Consider the following 22,920-nt stretch of genomic DNA (forward strand, 5'->3'; position numbering starts at 1 on the left):
CCAACTTTGGCCTTAACACCCTGAGTATGTCACCTAGAAATACCAGAAGTAATAAGGCACTACGTGCCGCCCAGACTACCGGCCCAATCGACCAATTTATTTCTAGGGCCAATGACCCTATCAATCAAGGCGTACTCCTGTTGGAACGGAGGGCTTCACAGGAACTGGCTATGGCTAAACGCTCCTCGTTGGGCTTATTAGCTGCAGTCAGAACTCCTTTGCGCCCCTCAGAATCTGGCGCACTATCGGACTCCCATACTGTTCCAGGTACTGTGGACCTGTCTGTATCCTTAGATCTATCAGCCTCACAGCTATCACCATCACCCTTGTCTTTGGAGAGAACCCCAGCTCTTTTCACAAGCCCGAGTATAAATACTCCAACACAACTACTAACAGGGGTCTGAGGGAGGGTGCGATACTGAAGAAAAAAAAGAAACCTCAACAAAATAAACACCGCAATCAGACCCAAACTATGATACAACCCAGCCCACAAACTCTACCTACTACCCAGCGCCTCAGCCAATCAGCTCCTCCTCAGCAAGAGCCAAATCCCTTACCCGCAGAAATAATAAATCTCTCCACCACCATGCCCAACCTTAGTTTTAACATTAACGTGGGAAGAGAGTGCGAAACCTGCGGCTCAAACAATCAGTTATTGGCTAGACTAGAGGTATTAATTAAATCGTATGTGCAACCCATTGAGCTTTCACTGCTAAAAATCGAAAATCAGATGGAAGTGTTGACTTTAGCCCTTATAACCAACAAGGGATCTGTTTCCACTCACACTGTGGTGCAAAAACCCAACCCCAAAAACACCAAAGAAGGGGTGGTAGTAACAAAACAAACAACTAAACCGGCTACCACAGCAGCAGCCGTGCAACAAAAACCACCATCCAGAGTTGCGAAGAAAGGCCTGGCCTCAACAACAGCTCCAGCTCCCCCATCCACCCAGGCCCCTATTCAAACAAAAACACCAGGGATTCAAAATACCACCTACAAGACCAGGCGGAAAGGTGGTCATTCTATCCACCTACCTCCGGAAGCTACTCCGTATGTTGTCATCATGACTGGGGTCCCTGAGCTGAACTCAAACTTGGAGGAACCGGGCTGGTCCCTAAAAAATAAAGTATTACACTGGCTATCTGCCAATTGGCCCCTTCCCCCTTACTCTAACAGTAGAGTTACAATGGTCCGTAGGGTCCCCTGGTTAGGTAAAGAGCCAAAAACTATCCAGGGTGACTGTGTCATCATCAACTTCGAGGATCCCCATACTGTCGAGCATATTTGCTCTTGGGGCTCTCATCTTACATCTGATGGAATAGGCACCAAAAGACTCTCGTATTTCTACCCTCCAACAAACCACTATACTACAGGTCCAGAATGGAACTGGACCCAGGTTGGAAATTGGAATAGAAGACGCGACTGGACAGATTGGCCGGGTCACGGGAGTAGAGACGCCGCACCAATCTTTGGATGGAGAGGCGTCCCATTGTCAAACAGATATGACTGCCTGGAAATGGTGGATTGACCGTCATCTGATAGTATCCAGGAAAGCATTAACCCCCCTTCCCCTGGGTCTAAATCACCGAAATTATCCTACCGCTCCTCGACCTTATTTCCCATGGACGGTACTATTGCTTCAGCGGAAATGCCTACCCCTTCATTCACAGAAGCACAAACTACCCTTGTTAAAAATGATGATCATATTGCACCTCATACCTCTCTTCGTCCAGGAATTCCAGCCACTGACATTTTGCTGAATATCAGTAATTCAACTTCCTCTATCCAGACGCTTTCCGCACTATATTGGAACGTAGCGGGTCTCCGTTCAAAGACTAATCTTAAATCATGGTTGGACATAGTAAATACCCACCAAATAGTCTGCCTACAGGAAACCTGGGCAATAGAGCCAATACATGACACAACACGCATTTTCCCCCTCCTGAGGCGGAAGCCGGGAGGTCTCCTATCTTTCCTTGTTTTTTAAAAGCTGATTTTACTTGTCTTGCACTTGTTTTGTACTTCGCTCACACCTGAGTTAAATAGGTGTGCTGAGACCCCCAGCGCTTAGTAGCGCCTTAGATTCCTTCTCACCCCCTCCCTGTAGCTCCGGTCCTGCTCTCGGCTGAGTGTTGACGCCGAGGGCAGGGCGCCGGTTTTGGTGGCCATCTTGGGTCGGGTTGGGCTGGTGACGCGATTGACAGCGCTATAAAAGGCGCCTGTGTTAGTGAGCAGGTAATACTGACACAGCACGCATTTTCCCCCTCCTGAGGCAGAAGCCGGGAGGTCTCCTATCTTTCCTTGTTTTTTAAAAGCCAATTTTACTTGTCTTGCACTTGTTTTGTACTTCGCTCACACCTGAGTTAAATAGGTGTGCTGAGACCCCCTGCGCTTAGTAGCGCCTTAGATTCCTTCTCACCCCCTCCCTGTAGCTCCGGTCCTGGTCTCGGCTGATTGTTGACGCCGAGGGCAGGGCGCCGGTTTTGGCGGCCATCTTGGGTCGGGTTGGGCTGGTGACGCGATTGACAGCGCTATAAAAGGCGCCTGTGTTAGTGAGCAGGTAATACTGACACAGCACGCATTTTCCCCCTCCTGAGGCGGAAGCCGGAAGGACTCCTATCTTTCCTTGTTTTTTAAAAGCCGATTTTACTTGTCTTGCACTTGTTTTGTACTTCGCTCACACCTGAGTTAAATAGGTGTGCTGAGACCCCCTGCGCTTAGTAGCGCCTTAGATTCCTTCTCACCCCCTCCCTGTAGCTCCGGTCCTGCTCTCGGCTGAGTGTTGACGCCGAGGGCAGGGCGCCGGTTTTGGCGGACATCTTGGGTCGGGTTGGGCTGGTGATGCGATTGACAGCGCTATAAAAGGCGCCTGTGTTAGTGAGCAGGTAATACTGACACAGCATGCATTTTCCCCCTACTGAGGCCGAAGCCGGGAGGTCTCCTATCTTTCCTTGTTTTTTAAAAGCCAATTTTACTTGTCTTGCACTTGTTTTGTACTTCGCTCACACCTGAGTTAAATAGGTGTGCTGAGACCCCCTGCGCTTAGTAGCGCCTTAGATTCCTTCTCACCCCCTCCCTGTAGCTCCGGTCCTGCTCTCGGCTGAGTGTTGACGCCGAGGGCAGGGCGCCGGTGTTGGCGGCCATCTTGGGTCGGGTTGGGCTGGTGACGCGATTGACAGCGCTATAAAAACAGACAGTGATGGCTCCGCGCAGCGGACGCGAACAGCGGATGCGCCGGACCTGCGCCGGAGTCGTGCCAGAGTCCTGCCCGTCTGCGCCCGTCCGTGCACGATCGGGCTCAGGGCTCAGGAACTCTGGCACACGCCTCTCCTATACTACAAATGATCTCCTAGCACTGAACTCTGACAGGTACAGTCTGTCTCCTACCATTTGCACCGCTCTCAAGGAAAATAATATCCTCTGTATCCCCAGCCCTAAGAATTCTAGCCTTTCACTCCCTCTAAAGCTAGCTACCCTCAATACTAGGTCACTACAGAAACACCACCTGGAAATTTTCACCCTCTTACTGGACGAGACCATCGACATACTGACACTCACCGAAACTTGGTTGAGTGATACCTCCTCCCAGGACATCATAGGCGCCCTCCCTAGCGGGTATGATATGATCTGGCATAACCGACCAGATGGGGCCCGAGGCGGTGGCGTAGCAACGATCTTTAAAAAACAGCTTACGGTGACCAAAATCCTAACTGAGACCATAAATGCCGTTGATCTATTGGGGATAAAAATCACCATGAACAATTCCTGTCTTATCATCTTAACAGTCTATTGCCCACCCCAAAGTACTTCAATGTTTAACGATCTCTTTTTCCCTATAATATCGGATCTATGCACACGCTACAAAAATATTTTGGTGACTGGTGATTTTAATGTTCACTGGGATAAAAGGGATAAAGATCTATCAGCTCAGAAACTGCAGACTTCCATGACCGCTCTTGGACTGGTACAATTAGTGGAAGCTCCAACCCACATAAAAGGTCACATTCTTGACCTCATCTGGTCCTCTATGCCAAAGGCGGTTCTCACAAATATCACACCTTGTATCTGGTCGGACCACCACCTAATCTTGTGTGATATACCACAAAACAATCCCCAGGCTAAACTCCCATTAACACCTTGGCTGCTAGGGGGTTTTCCACTCCTGTGCTGCATTCTTGAGATTCCCATTGTTCATGACAAAGCCAGCTCGTCATAAGCGCAGCGCAGGTAAAACCCATGACGAGCTGGCTTTGTCATCAGCACTGAAGGGGTTAAAAACTAAAACGGTGCGCCAATGGAAAAAAGTCGACCCTGAAACCCTGACCAAAGTCCTGTCCAAATGCAAACAGAAATCCATAATCCCATTACATGGCACCGACTTAGATCTAAACTATGACACTATAGTAACCACCCTCAGGCAATCAATTGATGAGATAGCCCCTGAAAAAACACAAAAAATAAAGGGTGTAGAAAAAGGAGCTCCCTGGTTTACCCGAAGCCTACGAGATCAAAAAAGAAAGCTCCGCTATCTTGAAAGATGCTGGAGGAAATCTAAAAAGGACACTGACAGGGAATTATACAGAACATCATTTCAACTGTATAAAAAGCTTATCGTATCAGCTAAGAAGGACTATTATGAAACACGTATGAACAATGCTACAAACATCCAGAAAGAAACCTTCCAAATACTGAAAGAACTAAGCAAAAAGGAGGAAAAGGCAGATACATTGATTGATTGTGACACTTTTCAAGGATATTTTCTCGAAAAGGTAGCGACTATACTGTCAGATATCAAGAAAGACAACTCAACTATACACACCATGCCATTGCCCCCTCAAAACCCCTCAACCCCTATCATTACTAGATTTCCTGAAATTGACTCCACCACCCTTAGACAACTAGTAGCATCTACCAAGTCAGGTTCCCCTGCCGACCCCTGCCCTCCCGATATTTTTCGACTAGCAATTCCGATTCTAGAGGACCAGATCCTAGACCTCCTAAACAATTCATTAGCTACTGGATCATTACCAACCACCTTTAAAGAGGCACGCGTCAGACCCCTGATAAAAAAACCTGGGGCGGATCCAACTAGCCTGAAGAACTACAGGCCTATCTCCCAGTTGCCATTTCTATCAAAAATTCTAGAACAGCATGTGTTAAAATCATTGTCACCCCTCCTGGAATCTCACCATCTTCTCCAGGAGTGGCAAGCTGGTTTTCGTGCCCACCATAGCACGGAACTAGTAATGCTGTCAGTACTGGATGAGCTCAGATGCATGGCTGACAGTAAAAAGCCAAGCGCCCTGATATTATTAGACCTTTCAGCGGCGTTTGATACTGTCAGCCATGCACTGCTCCTGGACAGACTAGCCAGGTCCGGGATAAAAGAACAAGCCCTCCAATGGCTAACGGCCTTCCTACTAGGGAGGACGCAGAGGATCCAGCTAGCAGATCAGGTCTCCGACGTGGGTGCCTTGGTCTGTGGAGTCCTGCAAGGGTCCGCGCTTTCACCACTTTTATTTAATCTATACCTACAGCCACTGATAGAATCCTTGGCAAAGATGGGCTGTAAAGTTTTTAACTACGCCGATGATACTCAGCTGCTGCTGAGTATCGACAACACAACATCGGCTCAGTCCATGGCCCAAAATATACTACGGTTCACAGTAAATTGGATGTCGTCCAACCTATTAAAAATCAATCCAGACAAAACGGAAGTCCTTGTAGTCTCAACCTCTACCTCCCCCTGGAACGATTTGTTCTGGCCACAAGAACTTGGACCTACCCCAAAACCGTGCCCTAGTGTAAAGAGCCTTGGTATGAAAATCAATCAGGAACTCTCGATGACCAACCAAGTGTCCGCTGTGGTTGGCTCCTGTACCAACCTGATCAGGCAGCTACGTAAACTCGTCCCCCTACTCTCAATGAACATGCTTCGAACCATTGTTTCAGCCACAATAGTGTCCAGAATCGACTACGGAAACGCGTTATACTTAGGTCTCCCAAAAAATTCCATCAATCGTCTTCAGGTCATCTTGAACGACGCAGTCCGTCTGATATTCGGATTACCCAGGCGGACCCACGCCTCCCCCCTGCTTTATAGGCTACATTGGCTCCCTATGAAGCAGAGAGTCGAATTTAAGAGCATGTGCATCTGCCATAAAGCGATTCATGGACAGGCGCCAGCCTATATAAAAGATAGGCTTGAAATATATAAACCTAAGCGCGCCCTGCGATCCTCCGACTCCTTCCTGCTATCCTGCCCACGCTTTAAACTGGCAACTAAAGGAGGCAGATCCTTTTCAGTCCAAGCTCCCACCATCTGGAACAAGCTGCCGGAGGTGCTTCGTAGAGAACCCAATCTTCTCCGCTTTAGGAAATCCCTGAAGACCTTACTTTTCAAGGACGCGTTTACATCCCCGTAAGATAGGTCGATATCTCCACACTCTTCCTTCTTGTTTCTTGTTGCTGTACTTGGTCAGAAGCGCTTTGAGACCTGCCGGTGAGTTGGCGCGATATAAAACCCAGATACAAATACAAATACAAATACATATCCAGGGTTACAAAACATTCCATACCCCAGCTAGCATTACCACACATGGCAGATCTAAGGGAGGTTTAGCAGTGTATATATCAAACAATTTGCCAGCAAAGGAAATCACCATTCTACATACCACTACGAATTTTCAAATTATAATGGTTATATTTAACCAATGTATGTTACTTTTTTTATTAATTTTTATAATAACCTTCTCCCCGCAGAATGTGTGAAAACTGTAATCGAAATCTCTTCTATTATAAACGAACAGCGAAATAGGCAATCATCACTTGTTTGCTATGTGATTTGGGGGGGGATTTCAATGTTCCAATGTGCATTAACCATAAGAAAGGCATTTGTGGGCTTCTAGATGAAGATGATTGTCCTTTGACTCATTTCATGCACACCCATCTAGGTAATACCCTGAATGATAGTCTTTTCTCCTTGGAATTGGTGTATGCAAAGGATTTTGTGGATCCTCCAGTTGAATTCAGACCCACATTTCATGGTAGGGGCTTATCAAGCACTATCGATTACATTTTATGTTCGCAAATTTTAAAGGGTAAACTCCAACAGTTTAACACAGGCTCTGATATTTCAAGTGACCACTTTCCAAATAGTATCACTTTCTCAATTGACATCGATGATTTCCATCCTACTAGGACTAGTTTACTAACCCAGCAATCATTGGCCATGGATAAAATCAATGGCTTTTCCGTGAAATGGTTCAATATTGATCCTATAGTAATCACTGGCAATGTCATATCTAAGGCCCTTCCCTGGATTAATACCTGTTTGGCAGAAGAGTCCCCACCCGAGTTGATTTTATCTAGCTTCCAGGAGATTTTAAAAGTTATGTGGGCTGAATTACTCCGTCATCACAAACCTGGTAACCAGGTATCTCCTCGATGGTTTAATTCAACCTGTCGCAAAGCGTTATCCGCTCTAAAAAAGGCGTTACATAACCCAAATAGAGACACAGCTGAGATAGCCAAACTCAGAAAGGAGTATAAAATGGCCCAACAGAACTGTAAAAGGGATTTAAAGAAAAACGTATGGGCCCAATTACACGAGAGCTGTCGAAGCAAAGACAGCTCCCAGTTTTAGCGCACAGTCAAATCACCCTTTTTGGCCGATGTAAATATACCCTAGCACCTAGATGTGGCCGTGACGGCTGGCGACTGGGTGACCCATTTTTCTAAGATTTTTGGCGGATTCCCTGCTGATACCACACACTGGTTACGCCGACAAACGACTCTTCCAAGGTGCAAGTATACCCCATTGACCTCCATTTTAGTTTAGGCAAGGTCATACACGCCCTAACGTCCTCCAAAACTGGTAAGGCCCCAGGTCCTGACGGAGTCCCTCTTGATATCTTTGTCAACAATATAGAACTGTGGTCCCCCATCATCGCCAAGTTGATGGCGGCAGTCTCTAAGGTTGGCCTAATAGACTCCTGGTCCTCCTCCATCCTGCTCCCTATTTTTAAAAAGGGGGAACGAAATAACCCTGCCTGTTACAGGCCCATCTCCCTCCTGGACTCCCTGGGGAAGGTCGCGGGACGACTGATCCTGGAACGTCTCCAGAATTGGGCGTCGGAGAACAATGTCTTGACCGACCTTCAGTATGGATTCCAGGAGGGACTTGGCACTGTTGAACAGGCACTGAACTTAACCCTCTTAATAGGCAAGTATGTTGGGGCAAAAGGAGGCAATTTGTACCTAGTATATGTCGACCTCAGTGCAGCGTTCGACTGCGTGATACATTCTAGGCTGTGGTCCATTCTCAGTGAATTGGGGGTTGATCCCCCTCTTATTAAATTTCTTCGTGAGCTTTACTCCGACGCCACAGCGTGTGTAAGATACGGGATTGGTGGTGAATTATCGCCTTCATTCTCAGTAACTAAAGGAGTTAGGCAGGGCTGTGTCCTGGCCCCTTTCTTGTTTAATCTCTATACTAACGGGCTGGAAACGGCCATGTTAGCAAAGAACCAGGATCTTCCATCTATTAACCATCGCCCCATCCCCGCATTACTTTACGCGGATGACTCCGTTATATTAGCAAGAACGCTAATCCAGTTGCAAAAACAACTGGATAAATATTGTCAGTTCATGCTCTCTCTGGGGTTAAAAGTTAACAAAAGCAAAACCTTTGTTATGCACACTGGGCCCAAGGTAAAGAATCACAAACCTGTTTACATAGAACAAGTTAGATTGGAACGTGCTAGGGAATATCCATATTTAGGCATTTTAATGGACGACCAGTTATCATGGAAACAAGCAGTGGCAAGCAAAAAGTTGCTCTATCAGAGAGCAACTTCGGCTCTTGTTTCCTTTTCAAGGAAATTGGGTAAACCGGCCCCATCTGAGTTGCTTAAAATATATCACGCCAAATGTCACAGCATAGCAACCTATGGCGCAGACGTCTGGGGCTATGCTCCCGCAGACGATTTACAAAAAGTCCAAAATGGTTTTTTAAAATACTTATTGGCACTTCCTCAAAGTGCTCCAATATACAGTTGCCATATCGAACTAGGCATCGATTATCTAACTGACAACATCAGATGTCAGCCGATCCTTCTATGGCACCGTATTTGGAACAAACCCCAATGCCACTTAACTCGTTCTTTGATATCTGATTGTCTATCCTTGGTGAGTTGGAAAAAAATTCCTTGGTTATTGTATGTCTCCAACTTTCTAAAGGATCTAAATCGCACATCTTACTTCATAGAGCCCTCTTCAACATCTGATATTAGTAGAAGTGCTCTGAAAAATCTCTGTCTAAATCATCTCAGGGATTTACACCTCTCTTGTGAAGTATCTAAGCCAACAAACGTGCAGATCCTAATGGTCCAAACCTCCCCTGGTATTCAGCCTTATTTAACCTTCTTTCTATCTAACCACGAAAAATTTGTTCTAACTAGGTTTCGTTTTAACACTTTTTTCCGCCTTGTTACTTTCCCCACCGAGCTAAACTGGTCCCACGATCTGACCAAATGTCCGTGTGATGGTGTTTCACCTCAATCGACCATCCACCTAACTTTGTTCTGCCGATATTATGAGCAACCACGCAAGCGCTGGATCATCCCACTCCTTCGACAAATGGGGCTGAGAACTTGTCGGCCAGCCTTTCTGGCACTTCAGCTATTAGACAGACCCTCCAGGATATCGCGATTTCGCGATTTGCAAAAAAATCGCGAAATTTGAATCTTTGTGCAAATCCCGCGATTTTTGGCAAACCGGCCGCGAAATCCGCCGTTTTTCGATTGGACAACAGACAATACGTCCTCCTCGTCTTATAAATTGAATTTAGCAGCTTGGGGACTGGCTAGCAAAGCAACAATGTAACATTTTTACCCACGCGGTATAATTACGGATAGATGACATCACAACAGTGAGAGCGCCGTCGCTAGCGGGTGGTTGTGGGACGGAGTTTGCACTGGTAATGGCAGGCAGAGCTCAACTCGGTAAATTAAAAAAAAAAACTAAATGAAAATACTGATACTGCCCGGAGCTGACCGCGGACCACGGCGGCCGATGGAACCCGTATTAATAATTGCTGAGAGTCTGTAAACATCACATTACAGAGTCATTCATGCCCGGAGTACGGATGATGTTTGTTACGGAATTCGTTGTGGCTACGAGGCGGGCCGTAGGGCCGTACCTAATCACTGGCTGCGCCACTCTATCCTTGCACAGTGAGCAAGTGTTTTTCAAGTAACTGCTTGGTGTGCCCCTATAACATCGATCACTTGTAAAGCAGACTGCTTTACAAGTGATTGATGTTATAGGGGCACACCAAGCAGCAGGGATCATGGCAGAGAGAGGCACTTGATCCGCTGTAAGCATATAGGCTCCTAGGGCCCCTGAAAGGGTGGTGGGGGCGCTGGCAGATGGATGGTGCATCCGATTAGCAGTAGGAGTGCCTGAGATTAATTAGTGTGTGTTTGAAGTGCAGCAGTTCGGGTAACGGGCAAAAGTAGGAGGGGGGTCCAAGAGGCCCAACAGTAAAGTTACCCTTACTTAGCCTCTCCGCATTCAGATGGACACTAAGGGTGCAGGGGCTTGATCCACCGTAAATATAGGCCGATCGGAGGCGCTGCAGGTGGTAGATGGATGGAGCTTTGGCTAGGCAGTACGGCATTCTTTGAGAAAATGGGAGGGAGCTGGGCCGGGTCAGTAGCAGGGAAAACAGCATTGAGCTGAAAACTTTAGATGCAGTTAGAGTCTGCCTCCTTGGGGTACAGATCCAAAGGGGTTAAGCACAGCAACAAACGCACGGCAGCGATTTAAACAACGATATTCCCCTGTCCAAATTACTCAGATGGAGCAACGTTTGTAAAGATGGCAGCAGGTTTGCACACGGACGTTGTCACACATGACCAGTGTGCACAGCTGTTCTGTGTTCACGTTGCTGCATTTGATTTGACCTGAGTTTTGACCGACGCCTTGCAGACTCATCCCCGCAGGCCACCCGGGTCTTCTTGCGGATCGGTGGTATTGTACCCACATCCTTTTGCACATTTGCAGGCCTTGGTGAGGGGCACAGACCTCATGTCAGCCAATATGTCCCACGCTCACCGATATATCTGCCACATTCCAATAGCACCAGTCAGGTTCCTTGCCCCAGGCAACTTTAAGCAACAATAAAAATGCCAAGAAAACAGCAACTCTGGTGATTAATGGACTGCCTGGGTATCGTCAGAGTTTTGTCTAGTGGAAATTTTACACAGAGTAAAGGTTAATATGCCTGCTGCAATGCACGAGCACCGTGCAGATCACAGAAATGCATATAATTTAAATAGTTCAGTGCCTTACCGCTTTTGTTGCAGAGATCCTTTTAATAGTTGAAATGTATAAATTAAAATCCTAATGTAGCACAGTGAGCTATAAACTGTTATGAAACAGCTGCATGCAAACTGCAAGGTATAGGTTTAAGAGTTGATTTCTCCCCAGACTTTCATTATCATAATGTTGCAAAATGGTAATTTGGGTAGAAATCAATTCTTATTAGTAAAGAGAACCCCCAACCATAGTGGCATACTTTAAATTCTGCTTCTTCAGATGAAGCACTCTTATACTATGCCTAGTATAAATGACAAATGACCTATGACTCCTTTCCTACACCTCTTATGTAACATTTCCTATACACTGCTTTACACACATAACTCATTGTCTCTGTGTGATGTAAAGTGCTCTGACACCCTACACTGGTATGAGTAGCTCTAAAAAACAAAACAAAAGCTTGTGAGAGAGAATGGTTATGGAGACTTGTGGGTCACTGTTAAAGGGTGATATATTGCAATCGTCTACATTGCTTGATTTTTGCTCGGGAGAAAGTGTCACTCATAGTTGTTGAAATGTCACTCATAATTACACTAACATTTTTGAAAATGTCACACATAGCAATCTGAAACCTTGGCAGCTATGATTAGAGCGCTGGAGCTGCGGTCGTAGAAGTTGTGGTGGCAGCCGAGTAGGATTCGACATTGGCTATTTTGACGGTGCTTGTTCTGTTTGCCGTCCCCCCCTACTTTCCCCCTCGCCTCTTGTGGGTAAAGGACTGTGCTGTGCACGTAGTTCTTCTCCAATAATGCCACCACAGTGTAATACATTTTGAAAAGTGAGCCAGGAAAAATATGTCGGAGCTGAAAGTTGGGGAAGGTAGTTGCAAAGTAAGATGCACTTCGGAACCTAAAAAAAATTAGTATGGTTAGTGTTTTAGACAAGACTGTGCTTCCGTAGAGCCGCAGACACGTTAAACATGCCAGTTTCACAGTGGAATACCCTGCTGAATTAGTTTACATTGATTTAAGGCTGAAAAGGAATGATTACGAATAAAATACATTGCCGCAATAATGCCGCTAAATTTCCACTTTTGTGCCGCTAAATTTCCATTTTTGTGCCGCTAAATTTGACAATCTATGCCGCTATATCCTGGGGGGTCTGATTAGACTCACAACATGTAGCTAAATATGTAGCTCTTTTTCTAAAATCATGTTTGAAAATATGCAGTAAAATTGGGTTATCGTCTTCCTGATTCCATGTTTATCAGAATTAACTTGTAAAATGGTTTTATCAAATGTTTTTAAACAACATTTAGTTTTTATCTGTATAACAACATTGTGTTTTTACGTAATTCCATTTGTATTCTATGATGTACTTTTTATGATTCACTAAATGTCAATTGAATAAAAGTTTTTGAAAGAAAGAAAGAGTGTTGGAGTACATAAATGACTATATGTGAGAGTGAGTAATTGAGTGGCTGTATACATGAGTGTATGCTTGTGTCAGTGATTGTATAACAGAGTAAGTATACGTTAGTATCTGTATGAATAGGTTAGATAGTGAATCTATAACTGTATAGGTGAGTAAATGACAGTGTTATTGATTCTTTACATGTCTAGCTAGGTGTGTCAACAACTCTATGGATGAGTGTCAGTGTATGAGTATTTGTCTAGGTGTATGAGTACATATAATAGTGCTGTATCGATGAGTGACTGCATGTATGGGTAACTGTATGGGTGAATGAATGAATGTGTGTGTATAGCTAGGAATTAGTCAGTGGGTATATAGTAGCTGTTATTTGATTTAAGGTTTCGAAAATGGTAGTCTGTATTTTAGAGCGGGTGTATCAAAGGTTATATTAGGGTGTGAGGAGATGCATCAGATCATCGAGTGGATGATGTCATAAGTGATGTCATTTGAGATGTCATCAGTGATGTCATCAGTGATGTCACTGACCATGTGATGAGTCAATTAATATGTGACATCATCAGCAGTGCATTGCGGGGGAGCGAGTTATATCCACTAACTATAACATTCGAATTTCTCTGGTTTTATACGAGTAAAATGTACAACTAACTATAACGTCCCTGAAACCTATAGTTTTTCAGTGAATTTCAAAGGGTTTTTAAATGCTAATTTCTAACTGTAACGTCCCTGAAACCTGTGGATTTTTCATGTGAATTTCAGGTTTTTAAATGCTAATTACTAATTATAATGTTCATTAACCGTATAGTTTTTTCAGTGATTTTAAATTATCATTCTATTCTCCACCTGGTGAAAAAAGCTGATATCGCCAGTTTTCCAGCAATAGCTTCTGCAAAACAAAATTGCTACAAATGACAGCAACAACTAAAGCTAACAATATGCAGAGTAGGCGGTCCGGTGCAAAAATAACACAAAACCACTTCCCGATATTTTCAACGAGCTGCTAAATCTTCGGTGAGATACAAAAACAGGCGATAAGCTGCATTAGCAGTAGGAATGTAACATCTGCCTTTTAGTAGTGTAAAGTAGGACGACTACCTACAGTGTAAAAAGGAGCCCAGCCCAGAATCACATCTGAAGACCAACACATGTCATAGAGCTACTGATCATGCACCTCCGACCCCCAAGAAGGCCACAAAACCCATTGCCACCACCCTCAGGACCTCCCCCTGAACCACCCCCTACTACCACCGAGGCAGCACACAACGAGACAGAGGACTTTCTAAAAATGGCATGACCCCTCAGCCACACTATGGTGGAATGTTGCGATATGTGGAAAACAAACATGTGTGAAGGACGCAAGTCACCCACCAATAATAATGCACACAATACCAAGTGTAGGGGTGATGTGCTGGACAGACCTCACTATGCAGAGCAAAAACATCTCCATGTGTACATATTCTGCTGGTACTTGTAGTGTTGTGGGCAATGGACACCACGATATTACCTCAGGCAGTGGGGAAGATCTCGGTCATGTACCTGTGTCGTCGTCCCCTGTAAGCAAAGCGCAGTGGGCCAGTCCAAAGTTTGCCACTCAAGCGTAGAGGTGTGAATAAATAGGCCGGGGCTCTGGGCGTGGTCTACTTGTGTGAAGGCCAACGTGTCTGCCAGAGTGGCAGCCCTCACCCTGCCACATGGCTGCCACCATGTCCGTGGGCCTCCTCGACACAAGCCCCCTGCGAACACAGCGGCACAGCACCACAGACATGTCTGTACAGACTACTACCTTCGATCTACACTGTGGAAAGCAAGGCTCACATTTCATATGGAGTGGCGATTGCAGATGACACAGTCCAGTAGGCAAGACACATTGCTCCCAGTGCGGCCCGCCCGGACCAAACCTCATTACAGGCTGCACACATGCTCAGTGCCAGAGGTACCACTAACTCAGTGCACCACAAGTCATCACCACGTAGCCTTATTAAGGCAGAATTCATCAGACAAAAGACATTGCTATCAGTGTGGCCCGCCAGGCCACGCATCATTGAAGGGTGCGCACACGCTGAGTGCTTTAGGTGCCACTAACTCAGTGCATCATAAGTCATCGCCACGTACCCTTCTTAAGGCAGAATTCATTAGACAAAAGACATTGCTACCAGTGCCGCCTGCCCGGATCACGCATCATTGCAGGGTGCGCACATGCTGAGTGCTTGAGGTGCCACTAACTCAGTGCACAATAAGTCATCGCCACGTACCCTTCTTAAGGCAGAATTCATTAGACAAAAGACATTGCTACCAGTGTGGCCCAACCAGACCACGCATCATCGCAGGCTCTGCACACGCTGAATGCTTCTGATGCCACTAACTGTTCAGCTCAACTCAATGCCACGTGGCTGTGGGCCCTTGATGACCACTGCCTCTGGCCTACACTGCGGTCAGCAGAGCTCACAAATAAAATTGAGTCTTGATTGATTAATTACAGAGTCCAGTAGGCAACTAACTACAACATTCCTAAAACCTACATTATTCCTTTTAGTATCCTTGCTTCAAGAACTTTTTTGATATCGATTATAGCTTTAGTACAATGACCAAATTCATCTTGCAAGTCCAAAAGAACACTGAATGGCAGTCTACACTGCAGACAGCAGAGCTCACAACTTGAATTCAGTTTTGATTTATTTATTGCAGAGTGAACTGTGCTATATGTTGTTGGATTTTCTCTAGAGGAAGTCACAAAAAGCATTCCTCGATGTGTCTGCTGACTACTGCCTTCGATCTACACTGCAGACAGCAGGGCTCACAATTCAGATGGAGTCGCAATTGCAGATGACGCAGTCCAGTAGGCAAGAAACAATGCTCCCAGTGCGGCCCACTTCGGTCAGCAGGGCTCACAATTCAAGATTAGTACCTATGCAAATTGTGTAAGAGACTATAATCGGTTAGGAAAACCAAATGCTCCCAGTCTGTGCAGTTCAAATGAATGCCACATTGCTGTGGGCCTTTACTGACTGCTGACTCCAGCCTACACTGTGGTCAGCAGGGCTCACAATTCAAATTCTGTCTTGATTCATTAATTTCAGAAGCCAGTAGGCAACTAACTATAACGTCCCCGAAACGTACCCATTTCGACAATGTATTCCATACATATTTCATCTTTTGCTACCTACACTGCGGTAAGCATAGCTCACAATTTAAATTCAGTCTTGATTTATTACCTGCAGACAGAATTGGACTCTATGTCCTCGGATTTTGTCAAGAGGAAGTGACAAAAAGCATACCTTAATGTCTGTGCTGAGCATTGCCTTCCATCTACATTGCGGCCTGCAGGGCTCACAATTCAGATTGAGTTGCGATTGCAGATGACACCGTCCAATAGGCAACAGGCAGGGCTACCACTGCGGCCCTCTTGGACCACGCATCATCGCTTGCTGTGCACATGCGGAATGCTTCTGATGCCTCTATCTCAGTGCACCACAACTCATGGACCCTTTATGATAGAATCTTTTGTGTATGATTTCACATCTGCTGCCCCTACCTCAGTGTACCACAAGTCAAGAACCCTTTACGATTGAATCTCTATGTGTGATCCGATGATTACTGTTGTATTTGTTGGCAGCACCAGCCCTTCTCTGAGGGCTGGCTTGCACTCACCCTGCACGCATCCAGCACAGACGTCACTGGACATGTGATCTTGGTAATAAAAAGGGGCCGAGCGCACGTTCCACTATCTATCTAACTGTGTCCGTGTGTTCATTATGTATTCATGATGCTGCCTCTGGGCCCTACCACACTACATTCTGCTGTGCACAGCGCTCACATCCATGTTACCTTTGGCAGTGGGGAAAACTTTGGTTATGTAACTTTGTCTCTGTCATTGTTTAAGTACATATGTAGAGACTAGATCATTAGAGTACTGCAAGGAGAGTGTATAGTGAATTTGTAACTGCTTCAGAATTGGCGGAGTGATTGGGTAAGTACATATGTTGGCAGAGCCTAACCCCCGAGCACGAGCTTGACTCTAATTGGCTGCCCTCCATGTGCCAAAAACTGAAATGTGGGCTCTGCATAGCCCTGTATTGCTACAGACGCAACACTCCACTGAATGTGCAATAAAGATTCATATCCACACAGATGTGCCATGTGCACGATCTTTCATGTATGGAAGTATGGATGAATGTAGGGTCAGTGATTTCCCCTACCTTCTGTGTTGGCCATGTTTTGGGTCTTGGGTCACAGGGTGACACATTGGTGCTTGCTGCCCGTGTGGCAGCAGCACTACAACAGGGAAATTCACATCAGTTGGCTCCTCATTCAGTTCAGGACGGAACTATGTCCAGAGCTCCGAAATCATTGTTCACAGCCTCACACAGGACTGGCATATGCCTGGCCAGCCCACTCCGCTTACACATACAAGGACAAACAGCAACACTACATGACCCAGATTTTTATTATAGTGATCTGCTGCTCACAGGTCTAGTTGTAAGTACACCACAGCTCCACTCTCTGACGTCTGGTTTATACCCACACCACACCCATCAAGCACAGGCGCCACAGGACACGTGACCCTGCCAATAAAAAGGACTTAGTGGCACCGGATGCACTGACTAAGCTTCTGGGCTCTACTATGTCCCAGCACGTGGTTGGAGACATGCAGGTGGTAGAAAGGTGAGCTGTGAGAGTTTTGTCTCAGTGTGAGCACTCACTGTCCCACTCAATCTCTTTCTTTCTCTCCCTCTCTCTCTTCCTCTCTCTCACACTGTTTCTCTCTTTCTATCTCTTCCTCTCTCTCTCTCACTCTTTCTCTCTCACTCTTCCTCTGTTTCTCTCTTCCTCTTTTGCACACTGTTTCTCTCTTTCTATCTCTCTTTCTCTCTCTCACTGTTCTTCTCTCTCTTCCTCTCTCTCTCACTCTTTCTCTCTGTCTTTCTCTCACTCTTTCTTTCTCCCTCTCTTTCTTCCTCTCACTCTTACTCTCTCTCTCCCACTCTCTCCTTTGATGGATGCATGACGCAAATCTTATCTTGCTTTTTGTTTAGCAGGCTGTGATTCACAGATTGATGACCCCCCACGGAGACCCCCCACCATGAGGCAGTGACTGAGTTAGTGCCACCAGACCTGAGGGCGTCTGCAGCCTGCGATGATGCGCGGCCATCCTAGCAATCAACACCCACTTTGAATTGTGAGCTCGGCTTGACCGCGTGTACGTAACAGCTGAGGAGGTTGCTTCTGCACGTGGTGGACCTTCTTCGACACACGCTTGTTGCGGAAGGTGAGCAGAGCAGCGCAGCCTGGATGCACAGCGGCGGACAGACACCTGTGGGCTGTGGAAGTGGATGGGATGTAGCAGCCTTGGTGGGCAGCAGGGGCAGACATCTCTGGGCAGTGGAAGTGGATGGGGTGCAGCAGCCTGGATGCACAAAGGCGGGACAGCGATTTAGGCGTACTCAGTTGTATGCACTCTGCCATTACTGATTCCATAATTTGTAAGCTTGAGGGCTGCACAATATCCCGGCACGTGGTTGGAGACACACCGGTGGCAGAAAGGTGAGCTGTGAGGATTTTCTCCACAGTGTCAACACTCTCTCTCCCTCTCCATCTCTTCCTTTCTGTCACTCACACTCTCTCTCTTTCTCTGTCTCTTCTTCCATCTCTCCTTCTTTCTCTTTCTCTCTCTCTTCCTTTCTGTCTCACTCTTTCTCTCTCTCTCTTCCTCTCTCTCACACTGTTTCTCGTGTTCTCTCTCTCTTGCTTGTATCTCACTCTTTCTCTCTTTCTTCCTCTCTCTCTCACTCTTTCTTTCTCTGTCTTCCTCTCTCACTCACTCTTTCTTTATTTCTCTCTCTCTTCCTCTCAGCCTGGGTGCACAGGAGCGGGTAGACACTTTTAGGTAGTGGGATGGATGGGGTGCAGCAGTCTGGGTGCGTAGGAACGGCAGTCACCTCCGGCAGTGGGAGGGGATTGGGTGCAGCAGCCTGGGTGCACAACAGCGGGCAGACACCTCTGGGCAGTGGGAGTAGATAGGGTACAGCAGCCTGGGTGCACAGAGGCAGGCAGACACCTCTGAGCGGCGGGAGTCAATAGGGTGCAGCAGCCTGGGTGCACAGGGGTGAAACAGAGAATTAAGCGTATGCAGTTGTATGTACTCTGCCATTACTGATTCTATACTATGTTTCAGATTACTAAACTTGAGGGCTGCACTACATCCAGGCATGTGGTTAGAGAAACACCAGTGGCAGAAAGGTGAGCTGTAAGGATTTTCTCCACAGTGTCAACTCTCACTCTCCCTCTCCATCTCTTCCTTTCTGTCACTCACACTCTTTCTCTCTCTCTCACTATCTCTTCATTGCTCTCTCTCACATACTTTCTTTCTCTATCTCTTCCTCTCTCTCTCATTCTTTCTCTTTCTTACTCTTTCTCTCTCTATCTTCCTCTCTCTCACACTGTTTCTCTCTTTCTCTCTCTTCTTTCTTGTATCTTACTCTTTTTCTCTTCGTCTCTCTTTCTCTGTCCTCCTCTCTCACTCTTTATTTCTTCCTCTCTCTCCACTATTTCTCCCTTTCTCTCTCTCTCTCTACTTGATGGGCGCATGATGCACAATCGTATTTTGCTTTTTGTCTTCCAGGCTATGATTCACAAATGGTCCATGGATGACACGCCATGGCTGTACATAGTTTTATTTGTTGTTGTTTTGTTTAAATAAAATGTTTTATATGTAAATCCATAAATGAATGTGATTCTTATTTGTCCAACCTCACATGCATCTTCCTAATTATAACTGTGCAACATCAGCCAATTTGTTACGTTCCAGATTTTCTAAGGTTGCTGTCACATTTATTTGTGGGGAAAGGGTGAGGGGGAATGGTGGACAAGGAGCTAGTGGCGGGGGTTTCGGAGCAGTGTTGGGTGTCCGAGATGCATGATCGTTGGCTCCATTGACTCTGTTGTCATTCAGATGTGGCTCTGGGCTGGGCTCCCTTTCATGTTGCAGGTTGTAGTCTGACTTTACACCAGCTCAGAGCACGTGTAAACTTCCTGCTACTAAAACACCGTATCACCTGTTTTGTACTCTCTTCGACGATCTTACAGGTGGTTGAGAAACTTGCAAAGTGATGAGTTTGCTGCTTTTTGCACGGGAACGCCTACTCTACTCTCATTAGCAATAATTGCCAGGGTCATCCATGACAATGCTTTTTGAGGCTGATATTGCTGGTAAACTGGTGATATGGGCTGTTTGCTCCAGCTTGTGAATGGTGCGTTAAATGTATCACTATTTTGGTAGCGATAAAGTGCAGTTAACTCAGCGATGTGTCCTTGATAATATACCCCTCAGTGTTTTAAAGATTTAAGAAGTACTCGTGTACCGTGCTGAGAGCTGCACACCCATCACTTTCATAAGAGGGACCGCGCTGAGAGCTGCGACTCCATAAAAAAAAAAGTCCACTTTCACTAATTTACATTTACCTTGGGACCCCATCCCCCGAAGCATGTCGACATGTTCATTATTTAAAAAAAAAAATAGAAGAGGCCAATTCCGGCCCAAGGACCCCATCTCCAGGGCCACCGTTGGGGACCGTGTGGGGAGCCCCAATGTCCCCACGGTCCCACCAGCTCCCCGCGTCCTGCAGGAGCTGGCACTACTTTTCCACACTGGGAGCAGCTGACATCCACCTCCCCATGTGGAAAAGCAATCAACTTTGGATTTTGGAAGCGAAAGCAGGTTTCCTAGCTCTCGCTTCCAAAATCCAAAGCAAGTTTTCTATGACAGGGCGGGAGCTGCATGGCTCCCGCCCTATCATAGCAAACAGCAGTGTCCCAGGGTGGGTACCCCGGGACACTGCAAAAGCCGACCCTGGGGGGTGGCGGTCCCTAGAGCCATCACTGATCCAAGCACTACCTTTTTGCCAAATTTGGGGTAATTCAATTCAGTAGTTTCAGCAGAAGCCTTGCCCAAAGTTTCCTATGGGAAATTGATTTTTTGACTCTTATTTTTTGAATTTCTCAAAAACTACTGGACCGGTTTAAACCATTTATAAAAAAAGGTCGCTTTCCGAACCAAGCTCTACCTTTTTGCCAAATTTGCGGTAAATCCGCTCAGCAGTTCAGGCTGTAGCCAGTCTCAAAATTTCCAATGGAAATTAACAAGGGGAAAATGCATTTTGGGACCCCCCTTTTTTCTCAGCCCCCGCAAGATGAATCACCTCTTTCAGGATAGGAGCTGACCTGGATAGACTTTTTTGGGGGAGAATTCCACATAGATTCGTTAAACGATGGCAAAGTTATTAGCAAATCAAAAAATGCTTTTTCTATGGAAACTAGGTTCCAACTATAACTACCTACTGGCAATCACCAGTAGGTAATATATATATATTCATATATAGGCTCAATGGGGAGTGTTCAAAACATGAGCAGCACGCGAAAGCAGTTTCCTTTCCCCATAGGCTTTTATTGGTACAGGCATGAGCAAACATAATAATTAGCAGCACCTGACTATGCCGACGTGTTTCGTTACAACAACTCCCTCATAGGCTTCACAAGTCAGGAGCGGTGCATTATGGGCTTTTGTGTTCCATTATGACATCACTGATGGCATCTCAAATAATATCATTGATAAAGGGAGTGGCAGTGGATGTATACAAGATTCTATAAGGGTATGAGTAGGTATGTCAGAGATGATGTAGATGATGTCATCAATGATGTCATCAGTGATGTCACTGACCATGTCATAAGTGATGTAATGTGTGAGGTCATAAGCAGTGGTATATTGGGGCACAAGTTAACTCAGGTAACTATAATGGCAGATTTTCTCTTGCTTTGTGCGAGTGAAATGTCACCCTGACTAAAATGCCCCTGTAACCTTTGTTTTTTTAGTGAATTTCTGGGGTATTTTAAATTCTATTTGCTAACTATTACGCCCCTGTAACCTTTGTTTTTTTATTGAATTTCAAAATTTTTTAAATTCTATTTGCTAATTATAACGTCCCTGTAACCTTTTTTTTTCTAGTGAATTTTTGAACTAGCATTCACATTTGCAGAGTAGTGATGAAAGGGGGCTGGGCCTCCAACCAGCTCTCAGGAATTATACTATGTAGGACTTACAAGAGGTACCAGCAGGGCCACTTGGCCCCCAAGGTTCCTCTGGTGCCAAGGGGACTTTATCCCCCAACTACTAGTGCACCGGGAGGCACATTTTCAGAGTGGTAGAGAAAGTGGGCTTGGCCTCTGAAAACTTCCCTGCAATCCTGCTGGGTGGGACTTACTGGAGGTAACAGGATGCGTAGTCTTTCCTCTCATGATGGATGGCCATTCATTTTTATAATACATTTATGACTGTCTACTGTCAGGGCATAATAATTTATGAGATGACAAGCATAGCCATTTAGCCCGGCTGAGACCTATATCCACCTATTGAAGGAGTCCCTCTGGACCTGTATAATGTCCCAGTCTAACTCTCACCCAAAATAAATTGCAACACCCCTCATGGCCAACCCAGCAGAGGCAAAATATGCCCTTAGATACTTCTTGGGAATATGTATTTTCAGGAAAATGGACTTTAGGTGAGTCTCTTAAACAAAAAATATTTGAGGTGCAAAAGAAATAAGCCTCCTAAGTAAAGCCCCATGCTTTTTGCTATCCAAACATCCTATTTGCATTGACCGAAATTGTACATACTTCAACACCCATTTCATAAAGTCCAACTGAAAATGTTCTTTTCTGGGGGGTTTTCCAATGATACTGTCCTATTTATGATTCTGTTCTTTTCAAATATCTGTGTCTCCCACTACCAACCCCACACTGACCCCCCCCCTTGAAGGAGGAATAGCCCACGATACCCCTCTCAATCCCTAGTCACTGTGCCTGAATGGACGCTCCTGCTAGTGCCATGTTGGAGCACCCTGAGTGAGGAACCCATCCCCTCCACACACAATTACGTAATAGTGAATCTCTCTAGCTATAATTGTGCTTTTTCTCTTTTTTTCTCCTCTCTCCTTTACTACCTTCTCTGTCGCCGGCCCTTCCTTCTTCTGTCACAATTTCCTAAACTCCCAGGGTAGAGATAGATTGCAGCATTTCTTGAGCTTCTTCAAGATTTGTAAACATATGAAATTTGCCCTTTAATAAGACCCTAAGTTTAGACTATTGCCACCTGTACACCCTGGGCCTTAAATAAAT

The sequence above is a fragment of the Lissotriton vulgaris genome, chromosome 3_1 (assembly GCF_964263255.1).
Source record: "Lissotriton vulgaris chromosome 3_1, aLisVul1.2, whole genome shotgun sequence".
Classification (NCBI taxonomy): Eukaryota; Metazoa; Chordata; class Amphibia; order Caudata; family Salamandridae; genus Lissotriton; species Lissotriton vulgaris.